At 41.0% G+C, this 12,450-nt stretch overlaps 1 protein-coding gene across 1 annotated transcript in view; it reads left to right on the top strand.

The window, feature by feature from the left end:
• LOC309575272 (von Willebrand factor D and EGF domain-containing protein-like) overlaps nt 1–12,450 on the top strand; it is a gene marked incomplete at both ends in the record, with an annotated part of 163,652 nt that overhangs the window by 79,164 nt on the left and 72,038 nt on the right. The gene's annotated exons all lie outside the window — the stretch shown is intronic.

The raw sequence follows: 12,450 nt of genomic DNA, 5'->3' as shown, positions 1-12,450 counted from the left end.
GTAACCCTGCCAAAGCTATCAAATAGCTACAGGATATACTCGAACCTGCAGACCTGATTCTGCAAATATTCATGAATTACATTTAGACAGAAGACTGTCCCACTGGGTTTGTTTCTTCTTTACAGCTCAGCCTCTCAATGGATGACTCCATGTCCAATATGAGTGCTGAGAGTGCTTTAAACTAAGCACACACAGAAATGTTAGCAGGGATTTCAGTATGTGAACTCTGCCTCAGCAAACCACACAAGCTCACACATGAAGTGACAGAGACGTACTTCAGGCTCAGCCATCCAGCTGAGTTCCTGCAGCTTAAGGAGCCACGGTGGTTCCACTGAACTGAAGTGACAAGGTGTGCTCTCCTAACCCATCCCAAATGTGGGGGAAAGCCTTTCTCTGCAACGCTTAGGTTGGTCTGTATTTAGGGCAGGTAAAGCTCACATCGAGGCTCAGTCACCACGGCTTAGCTGAGACATCCAAATCTCCAGCCAGCTCCAGGAGCCCAGAGGCACATCTGATACCCCAGTACACTTATTATCAGGGGTGGGATCACGCACGTTCTTCACATTAAACATGACTTCAGTGCAAGGGTTTAAAAGAGTTAAAGTATATCCTGACATTTGTTATTTTGTTAATGGCAGGCTAAAATTTGCAGAATAACTTCCCAAATACAGAGGAATTAATTCTCTTTGCACAAACTGACACTAGGGACTGAAAAGTGAGTTGAGCAATTTTGAAGCAATTGTCCAGCACACAATTCAATGTTTAACTTCATTCCTCTGTGATACCGAGGGGTTAGGGGGCCTGCTTAGGCCAGATTTTAAAATTTTATTTTGCTATTGGCTGAAATCTCTCAGATTAGAGGAAAATAGCTTCAATATGACCTTTCAAGTAAAAGCTAATGGCACCTTGTCTTCTTGCTGTGACATCAAATATAAACAAGGACAGAGTACAGAGCACAGCCTGAGATTGCACAGGGAGGTGAGAACTGGAAAACAAACACACATCAGCTGTGGCAAACACCCCCTAAGTCACTGCCTTCCTCTGCCCTGACTGCTTTGTCTGTCTCTTGCTGCTTTTGCTTTGTGTACTTTTAAGGACAGGGTGCTGGCCCATCCTGTCTAGATAATGCTTTTTCCAACAGAGGATGGACCAGATGAGCTTTGGGGTCCCTTCCAACCTGGCACTCCATGAACCCACAATTCACTTTTCTCCAGTTGAGGCAAATGTGGTTGCTGGTCTTTGCTTCAAATCACTTCTCTTTTGGCAGTCTGGTTTATTAGACCTCACAGTACATCAAATTAATCCTTCCAGTTTTCCGGTCACTAACATCCTGACTTCTCCTGGCAGTCTCCTACTCCTTCAAGTGCTACAGACCTGGAAACTGCTCCGCTGCTCCTGGGCTTCCACAGGGTCTCCACTGCGTGAGAGCTGCTCAGTGGGGCAGAGCTTTTAGCATGAGCATCCTCTTGGTCTTGTTGGACCTGCAGAAGAGTTGCACTGCTGCAATTAGGAAATAGAAACTTCCCTTAATGTTTATACTGGGCTGTTTGCTGGGGGTGTGTCAGTGTCATGAAAAAAAAATAACAGTGACAGCTTCAGAAGTTCTCCTGACACAAACACTGGACTGGTGAAACACCAGTACACGCTGGGAGGGTGACAGCTCAGACAGCTCCTCACCAGAGCCCAATGAAGAGCAGGACCTGGCCACTGGAATAGTCCACCCTTGTAATACTGGCACAGAGATAATGGGATGGAGAAGCATCTGAAGTTCAACTTGATGTAGAGCAAAATTGAGAGTAAACAAAACCCAGAAAAATTAAAACAAAACCAAGGTAACAACTGGCATGCTTAATTTTCAGGGTATTCTCCCTTGTCTTTGGTATAAATGCAGAGAAATTAAGAGAAAACTTCACAATAAGTTTGTTTCAATGTTAACTATGGAGAGGGAAAAGTACTGCCACAGTCTAGAGTGAATCAGTGGGATGAACTGCAATGAGCTCCATTATTACAGACTATTTATGAATTCATTTATTAGTGATTTAGGATATTTTTCTAGATATACAAAAATAGAGAAGCAGTATATATACATATATAAATATATATAATTACCTGATCTTGTGAATGCAATGTAAAGCAGATCTATACATACAGCCAGAGGTCTGATCCCCTACTAGGAGAAATAAAATCTTAGTTCTGGCATGCCAATCACCCTGACATTATAATACTTAGAAAAGGTCATCTAGATAATTTGGTACAGTCGATTAAGACAAGCCTTCATGTGAGCTTCACCTTTAGTTGTTCGTGTTTTTACATCTTTCACAGTATATTTAAAGATATTTGCTTGTTTTCACATTTCATAAGATGAAATGTTCTACATAGCATAGAATCACTTAGATTGGAAAAGACCTGGGAGATCATGGAATCCAACCCTTAATCCAGCACTGCCGCCTTTACCATCAAACCATGTCCCCAGGTGTCACATCTAGGTGGGTTTTTGAACACTTACAGGCATAGTGACTCCACCACTTCCCTGGGCTGCCTGTTCCAATGCCTGACCACCCTTTCAGTGAATAAATTTTCCCTAATATCCAATTTAAACATCTCTTGGCATAACTAGATGCTGTTTCTTCTTGTCCTATTGCTTTTGACTTGGGAGAAGAGACCATACCCCACCTGGATACAATCTCCTTTAAGGTAGTGCAGAGAGCAATAAGGTCCCCCTGAGCCTCCTTTTCTCCAGGCTAAACACCCCCAAGGCTGTTCCCCTACATATCCCAAGGTACACATGTGATGGGACACCTCTTTCCAGGGAAAAGCACAGCAGTGCCACACAGCAACAACGAACCTCTCAAATGCTCAGAACCAAAGTGCTGCTGACATCCCTAAAGCCACGATTTCACACCAGAAAAAGTTATTAGAGATGAAGAATTAAGATCAATCTCAGAAATAAAGCTGTGTGCTCTGACCAGAGCAGCTTGAGCCCTGTCACTAGGAGCTCAGGAATCCTGGCCTGGCTGGCAGAGCACAGGAAATCAGCATTGTGCAAGCACAGGTGGGATAAGCCCCTGGGCTTTGTGACTAATAAGCAGAGGTTCTGTAGGAAGGGAAAGAAAGGAGAAGAAATAAAGAATTGAATTAGATTTCTACTGGGCATATAAAAGTGCTGCCTCTTTCACTTTCTTTTCAAAAAGTCAGGACCAAAGAAACAGAAGAATATTCATTGATTTCAGAAAAGCTGAGTTTTAAGTGCCATTGCTAGGGAAAAGTTATTTTCCAGGAGAAGCTACATGAGTAATGAAGGAGAAAGCAACTCCTTTTGCTGGCTATATATTTTCCAATCAGTTCCAAAACAAATCTACGTCTAATTTTCTAAGGCTGGAATTATAGATGGGAATTAAAACTCCCCCAAGATCAAGGAGGCCATCAGCATAATTCAAATATCTTTTCCAAGGTCACCCAACCTCAGCTATGCTGCCAATACATAACAATATATTCTGCCACTGGTTTTGGCCAGCAAACACACACAAAAAATGGCCCTGAAGTACTTTTAGGGATCGGAATACGGGCCATAATATATTTGGAGTCATTTTAAATTAAAACACACATAAAGAGAGAATATGTGAAGTGTGGCTTGCAGAAAGGCTTACTCCTCTGCTCTGCCTGACTCCAACAGGAGCAGTCCAGGTGGCCAGAGCTATAATTATCCTCACATGAAAACCGCTATTTGGAGTTGAAAGGCACCTCTGAAATTTGGCAGCACTCCAGAAGCTTAGAATTTCTTAATGTTGCTTAACATTTCATAACCCCCACCCCCCCCAACACCTGTATAAGGTGCTTAAAATGTCATTACCACCTGTAATTAAAGGCAGAATCCAATTACAGCAGGTAGCAAATCAAGTTGGTGCTTACCATTTGTACATATTGACCATGTTGCTTATAAAAAAAAATTGGGACTGGTAAAGCACACATAGAGCAATGTAATATGCAGATTGTATGAAGCTCTAAAGAGCAATTACAAGATAAAAGGTAATGAGGAATAATAAGGACAAATTAGTTTCAGTGAAGTAATGACACTTGAAGTTTTAATTTCTACGTGGAAAGTTCTGGGGAGAAAAAAATTTAACCAGCAAAGAAATCAAAGCGAGCAGAGAATGAAGGTGAGAAGGTGAGAAGGGAATGCTCACCTACCACACTTGCAGATATCCCATTTTCATATCAATACATTTCATTGGTTTTATTAAGAGGGGCTGTGAACCCAACTGCATTTTCAGAGCTGTGAACCACAACCACACAGGTCCCTCAGACCCATCTGCCACAGCAGCTACATCGATTACACCCTTTTATTTTTAGAGTGGATATATAGACCTTTCTGAATTCAACAGCCTGCTTTGGGTCTTGTTCATGTGCTTTAATTAAATAATATGAATTAAAGCACGCAATATTTTTTTTTTTTTTTAAATAAATATAATGAGCAAAAGTATGAGTTCAGCTATTTCAATTCCTCAGGCTGGGTCCTCCAATGGAAAATTTCTCTTCCCCTTGGAAGGGTAAGCCCAGAGCTTTGATCAGATCAGGAACGTGAGGTCAGGTACCTATTACGGAAATCTCACCGTTTATGTAATTGTGCTTTATTTTTAAGCTTAATTCTCATTTTCAAAGACAAAACCCAAGAAAAACATTTAAAGAAAATATATTTTTTCAGGATCCCCAGGTGAAAGGGGACAGAGTATTTCAGTTGTCTACGTCAAAATCCAATCTGCTTTGGAGACTTTGTATGGGAGCATACAGACTGAAATAAATACTTTTCTCCCACTTGTATGAATTCAGTGATCTTCAAATTCCAGATCACAATGATTATGTAAGGACTGTTAGCTTGTCAAGTAAATGAATATTTTTTGGCATTTCCAATGTGTGTTTTGCTGATGTGATGCAGAGGGAGCCATCAGGATATATTGGGTCAATAGATGCTCTCCTTGCATAAATTAGACCATACAAAGTAAAACATGCATATTAGATTTTTCAAAGAAAATATAATCAATTTACAGAATTCCCAGGACATCTGCAATGAAAAATATTACTCACTGTGTGTAAGGCTGGTGTCCTCTGAGGCTGGGACCAGCCTGTGGTGCTGGTGTGACCAGACTTTCCAGGGAGAATTCCATTTTATAGCACCACAAGGGCCCCAGAAATAGAGTTACCAGAAACTGTGACCCTCTGCACAGGAATTGATCAGTTTTTCAAATTGTTCAGGTTAGTAAAAAAAGAAAAAACAACCAAGCTTTTTGCTAATATGGCAAAACATGTTCTATGGCAGAGAGGATGCAGTACACTTTAGCAATTCTATTGATTTTTCAAAATTGGATTTCATAGGAAGAGTCAAACATGCTTGTGAGAACAGCAGACACCATGCTTACTGCTTTCAAACTTTTCTCACCAAACAGAGTGCTATTGCTATAAAAAAAAAGTTAAATGGCATTATTCCTTATAAAGCCCTTCTTCTTTTCAAATAGTAAGGCATTGGGCTTAATTCCACTCTGTTTATAACAATTCCATTGACTTTGGTGGACGTAATATCAACAAAGTCACAGTTACTATCACTTTGATGAAGTTACACAATCAAGACAGAAAATCAGGTCTCTTTTTCACAAATATTCTTTCATTTTTTTCTTTTTTTCTCATACTAATTGCTGACTTTTACATTCCACAAAGTTGGCTTTTCCTATCTATCCAACTGAGGGAGGTTTGACACTTTCCACCACCTGTAGCCTCCCCACTCCCTCTTGTGTGGACAGTTCACTCGACAACTGCTGGGCAGGGAGGCAGTGCTCTGGCACCAAAGTTTAGAAGGGGGGCATCTGTTTCTAGCAAATACATTTTTCTTCAGTAATGAATTGTGTAAGGCAGGGATCACTTCAAGCAGATCTCTGTGTACCATTACAGCATAAACCATAATTTAATACACAGCTCCCACCCCTCTGGGATTGCGTTCTTTACACTGGGCTTAAAGATATTAAGGATATATTCTTATTTCCTTAAAGTTGACATTAAAGAAGTCTCACTAAGATATCAATACTCCATAAAAGAGGTTCTGTACAACTTGAAAATGGAAACTTTTCTTTTGAGACCTGTTATCTCCACTTAATATCAATTTTTTTTCCTCAGCTTACAGAATAATATTGGAAAGTAGATAAAGAGTAAATATGAATATGCTATTATGCAATTCAAGATTACATTGGGTTCAGTTACTCAGCTTTTTCCTAGTTAAAACAATGTATGATTTAATGCTGAAATAAAACTGGGAGAAAATATCTTTTAAATGTTTATTTACAAAACACACTTTCCTTCTCCCAGCCATCTACAGAGGAGTGGTCCTCATCATCATCATCTCTGAGGCCCTGGCACAGGTTGCCCAGAAAAGCTGTGGATGTCCCATCCCTGGAAGTGTTCAGGGCCAGGCTGGATGGGACTTGGAGTATCCTGTATGAAGAAAATTATTCATTAGTATCTTCAGGTCTGGGCCATAAAAATTTACACAAATACATTCTTCTCAGGCTAAAAACAGAGCCAGTATTATCAGTCATATTTACAAAAAGTATAATGATTAAATATCAAGCTTTGACATTACCTGTCAAAAAAATCAATTTTTGAACATAGGACTTACCAGCTTTTGAAAATAGAAGTCTTGTTCTTTTAAATGAATGAACAGCTCCAACCACAAAAGTTTTAGTAACTACAAAATTTACAAAAGAAAAATAGTTTAGAATTAAAAGAGGAAAAAAAAGCATGAACTCTGACTACCACTGATGCATCCTCACTGACACCCACACACTGTGCTTGGAGACACATTTTTCTCAGTCACATCAAATATATTTGTGGGCAATTCTCAGGGACTGGAAACTTCTTGCTAGTTTTAAAGCCTTTCTTCTTTTCACAGCAGTTTTACTTTAGCTTTTGTTGGTGCAGATGCAATAAACAAGCATCTGAAAAGGCAAACATCAATACCAGCTTTAATCTACTGTTTTAAGTCCCAGTTCTTTCTGTTTGAGGCACAGACCTGGCTGAGCAGGAAGAGGGCTATTAGCTTTATAGTTATAAAGTCAATAGAAACCGAATTTTAAAAGGATATCAAATCCTCATGATAAGGGACATGGAAGGTTGCATGCTCAGTGATCCATACTATTTCCTGCAAACCAGATCACGGAGATTAGTCTTTTCTGGAGATTAGTTTATTTGCTTTAATGCAAAGCAGTGAAAACAGTCCAGTGAAACATGTAGCTAAACAAAACCATTTTCTGAAGTACGTAGAATCAAATTGCTAGAAAAGTTTAAAAAATTATAGGTCTGATTCAAACTGACCAAAGCCAGACAACCCAGAAGCAAGTCTATAACTTCTTTACATCAGGCTGTTTACAGATACCACAGGAAAATTCAGCCTTAAATCTTCTTAAATCCACAAAAACCAAAAAGCCCTGAACAAAGATCTTCCTTCTCCAAGTACTCACACACACTCACAAGATAAATAATAAGTTCACAACTGTTTGTAAACTAGAATTATAACCTGCAAACCATTCAAAAGTCTGATTTAAACTGACCAAAGCTGAAAAATCAGAGCAAACCTGTAATGTCTTTAAATCATGTTGTGTAAAGAGCCCACAGTCCACCTGATACAGAACATTCAACCAATTGTGAACAAAACCCGAAGTGTAATAACCAGATTTAATCTAATTCAGTAGCTTTAAACATGGGAAAATTACTGAAACCAACTAATTGGACACTAGAGTGGACATAAGGACTAAGATGACATCACAATGACCCAAATCCCTTTGAGTGGCATCATTGCACTTACTCATAGGAAGCCTCAAGAGGTTGCCAAGGATTCTGCCCTGAAATGCCATTGAGGGACAAAATCTGAGACCTGCTTTGGTGTGCCAGTGAGCACCAGGAAAGCACAACCACAACCTTACCTGATGTCACCTCTCCAGGCCATCTGGAAAAGAAGAAATATTCTGTAGTCAACACCACAATCCTCTTCCTTTCTATCGCTGAAGTACATTGCTAGCAAGCCTTTTAAAAATAGAAGGATTAAATAAACCTAAAATGTCATAGTGAGATTTCTAAAGCAAAAAATAATCTACCATATTGTTGCAGCACATGGATGCTTTCAGTGCGAAATTGAGCCAGGCCATTTCTCACATGCAGTGAGTTCTGGCACAATGCTTTTCCCCCACACTCTCCCAGGGCTCGTGTCTGCAATCTGTACTGGATGCCAGAGACCCTCAAAGCAGAAAGCCAGATTCACTCCATGCCAGTGAAAAGTCATAGGTCTGGAGTTTGGTACTATGGAAACAGAGTCATTTAGGCTGGAAAAAATCCCTAAGGTCATCGAGTCCAACTGTTAGCCCAGCACTGCCAAGCCCAGCACTAAACCATGTCCCCAGGTGCCACACCTACATGGCTTTTAAATACCCCCAGGGATGGTGACTCCACCACTTCCCTGGGAAGCCTGTTCCAGTGCTTGACCACCCTTTTTGGGGCAGAAATTTCTCATAATATCCCATCTAAACTTCCCCTGCTGCAATTTGAGTCCATTTCCTCTTGTCCTGTCACTTGTTAGTTGGGAGAAGAGACCAATCCACACCTTGCCACAAGCTCTTTTCTGGGAGTTGTAGAGAGAGAGAAGGCCTCCTTTTCTCCAGACTAAAAATCCCCAGGTCCTTCAACTGATCTGGTTCTCTGAGATCTGGTTTTGGAAGCAGGAAAAAGCAGTTTTCATTTAGAAGCCAGGGAGGTCACTGATGTGCAAAACTCCTGGCAAACAGCTTATGGATACTGATAGTTTTTTCTTGGGGAGGGTTATCAAATGAGCTTTGGGTCATGGATAGCACGAGTTCCAGGATAATGGATTCAGTGATTGTGTCTATGATGACTGTAATAACTCTATATATAAAAGAAGTACAATGTTTGTGCAAGCATTTGAATGGAGGCAGACTCAGGCTTGCTCTGTCCAAGGTGTGAGATAATTAAGCATCAATTTGCTCTGATACAGAGCCCTCATATCTATGGTGTTTGGAGGTCCCCATCCACACCAGCAAGCTCTGGCATAGCAAATTGTTTCATCATCTACCTGATTCCAAGGAAGGGACAACTGGGCATCATGGGCCATTTACTTGTGCATTTCAGCAAAGATTTAACCCAGCCCAGCACTTGTGATCTGGTTCTTGATTTGCTTTTGAAATAGCAATAGCTTAGATAGCTTATTTATCATCCCCTCTAAGAAAAGCAGGGCAGTTCCTTTCCTTCTCTTTATTCAAGCAAAATTTTTGCTGATTTCAATTTCAGGTCTGCTGCTCCAGCCCAAAGCCTCATGGTGGTTTTCAAACATTGCAGAAGGAAGTTTATTTGTGCTGGGATACTTTTCTAATCAAATGAGTAAATCCAACATGAACCATATCTATCCATCAGCAAGGCTTCAATAAGTGTGGTTTTGCAATATTCTTGATTTTGTGTCAACTGTCTTCACTTTACTTCTACTACTGTGCATATTATTTACGTAATACACTGCAACAAATACCTGTAAAACCAACCGTGCATTTATGTGGGGGGTTCAGTCTGTGATGCAGCCTGTGCTCCTTGTCAGGTTTGATTCATGTAAATGATTACAGAATGAAACCACACTGTCAGCAACTCTGAATTTACTGTTCTTTTCTGGAAATTCCTACTGGAGATGGGAGGAGAAGGAAGGGAAGCTGGGGGAGGTATTGTGGCTTGAGGGAGGCACAACACAAGCACTGCAAACCAAACAGCACAGATCCCTTATTCTGTCACCTGAGGTCTGGAGGCCTTTGAGATTTCCACCTTAAACTCCAGACTCCTCTCTCCTTTTTATCTCAAAACAGTTTCATTAAAGCACAAGATTTTTTTTTTAGTTTTTTCTCCCCAGCATTCCTTGTTGTTCATCACTGTCCCAATGCAATGTTCTGCCAGGTGATAGATGCATTTTTTTGGTGTTTACTTGCTGTGTGTACAGACTGGGCACTGGAAATGCAGCAGGATGCCCATGCCTGAGCCAGTGGATATGAACACATGCTGCACCCTGTCACATATCTGAGCCCCAGGCACCAAGCTGAGCTTCAGTTTTTGATCTACCAGTAAAAGTCAAAGCATATTCTTGGTCTATAGACCATACAGAGAAGAGAAGGAGGATGTTCTGCCCTGGATTTTGTTGAATTTTGATATTCTCACTTCCTAAACATAAATTATTGATGTTCAAATATATCATACTTTTTACAAGCTTCTTCCAGGAACTTCCTCATTACCTACAGATAACTCTCCTGCCTCTAACTTGCCCCCCTGCAGACATCAGACATCCATCCCAGGTCTCCAAAACCTCTGCTTTCTCTGGACAACTGCACTTTTGCCCTCGCTCTCACCCTTGTGATGTTTCCCAGCTCTTTTCATTGCTCTTGTCTTTCTCCCCTCCAGTCTTTAGCTGAACTACTTGCAGCTCTTTTGCTGGGGTTTTTCAGGCTCTCCTGTATTTCCTTCTGATGTCATCACCTCTCTGGACTTATCAACTACCCCTCAACTACCATGGAGCAATGAATGACCACACCTTGATCCCTGTACCCCCAGCAAGAACAGGATCTGGATGTTTGAGTGCCCAGCTTCCAACTGCCAGGAGACTTTTCCAAAGCTGGTGTCATGGAGATTTCCTCTCCCCTGTTTGGTTGAAACTGGCTAATATGCAACAACACTAGAAGGCAGAGGGGAAGACAGACAGAAACTCTCATTAAAACCAAATGCCTAAAATTCCTACACCCATTACATGTGACACCTCATTTTAAAAAACAGATAAAAACACCAGGCCTTGTCAATATTTATGTATTGCCTATACTGAGGTCTAAAGGCTGAACTCTAGTATCCACTACTTTAAAAAAGGAGACATGACAATTACTTTTATTTTCCATCAGTCTTAAAGCTGGTAAGACACTGATGTTTTTAGTTGTTGCCAAGTAGTTTTTGTATTAAGGAAAGGACTTTCCATGTTCTCATGCCCTGCCAGCAAGTAGTCTGGGGGTGGACAGAGAGCTGGGAGGGGACACTGACAGGACAGCTGACCCCCACTGACCAAAGGGGTATCCTATTCCATATGGCATCCTGCTCAGTACATAAACTGGGGGAAAAGCTGGCCAGGGCCACTGCTCAGGTACTGGCTGGGCAGTGGTGAGTGGTGAGCAATTGCATTGTGCATCACTTGTATATTCTAAATATTTTATAATAATTATTATCATTACTGTAATTTTCTTCCTTTTCTCTCCCATTAAACTGCCCTTAACTCACACATTTTCTCACTCTCTCCCTTTTGATTATCTTCCTGATCCTGCCAGGAGGGGCAGTGAGTGAGTGCCTGTGTGATGTTCAGTTCCTGGCTGGGGGGAAACCCTGACAAGTGTGTACAGAATGGCTTGAGAGGAATAAATACAAAATGCTGTGCTGATACTGTAAGTCACTGGGGCTGGGTAATCCTGCCCTGACCCTGACACGGGAGTGTGTCCTTAAAGATTGAGGAAACCCTTGGGGAAGTGCAGGGGTCTCATCAACAAACAGCTGACCTGAGAGTGCTTTTGTGGAACAGGAAGGGCCGCAGGAGCACACTCCTGTGCCTCACTCCTTACCAGCCCCTGAGATTCTACTTCACCCACAGAAGCCTGAAAATCTGCAGTGATAATGAAAACATTAATGCAATCCAAGCTACCTCAGTACCAGTGGGCCTAACTATTAAAATCTCATGAAAAACATAATGAAGCATTTTTTTAAAAATTTTTATGCACTAACCACAGAAGAAGGCAATTTATCAAAACCAGTCACCACATCTGACTAATAGTTTTGTGCATTACAGGAATCCACCAGTAACTGATGAAAAGCTGATAAGCTGTAAACGATTTCTCTTCTTGTAAATATTGCAAAGAGTCCAGCAGTGTTGGTAATACTGCTGCAATAAAATCAATTAAAAAAAAAAATGAAAGAAAAGCTAAAAGCATTTCAGAAGTGCAGGGCAAAAAGAAGTCTTTTCACTATTTTTCATATTTATGTTTCTTTCCTTCCTTCTTTTCTCTGGAAAAACGTGAGTCATGCAGCTCTGTTGTTACAGGCTGCAATCTGGTGGGATGGCAGTGTTTAAACAGCATTTTTCCTAATTACAGCCTTAATGGCAGAGCCCTAAAGGAACAGCGAGGTGCTGGGGAAGGTTATCAATTCAGCTCAGGGCATTTTGCCCCTCCAATCAGAGCTGAACTAATGTACCATTAAAATATTAGGTGATGGAGAGCTTCTGTTTTAGCTAAGCTACAGCTCAGAGAAAATTGATGGGCAATATTGCTTTGCCAGAGCAGTGGTGACGGGGCTGGGAAGAGGAAGCTAAGCGGGAATAACAACTGGGACTCCACTCTG

The sequence above is a fragment of the Coloeus monedula genome, assembly GCF_965178545.1.
Source record: "Coloeus monedula genome assembly, chromosome: 7".
NCBI classification, from domain to species: Eukaryota; Metazoa; Chordata; class Aves; order Passeriformes; family Corvidae; genus Coloeus; species Coloeus monedula.
Note: the sequence above shows the minus strand (reverse complement) of the source record. Positions and strands in the feature narration are given on the sequence as shown.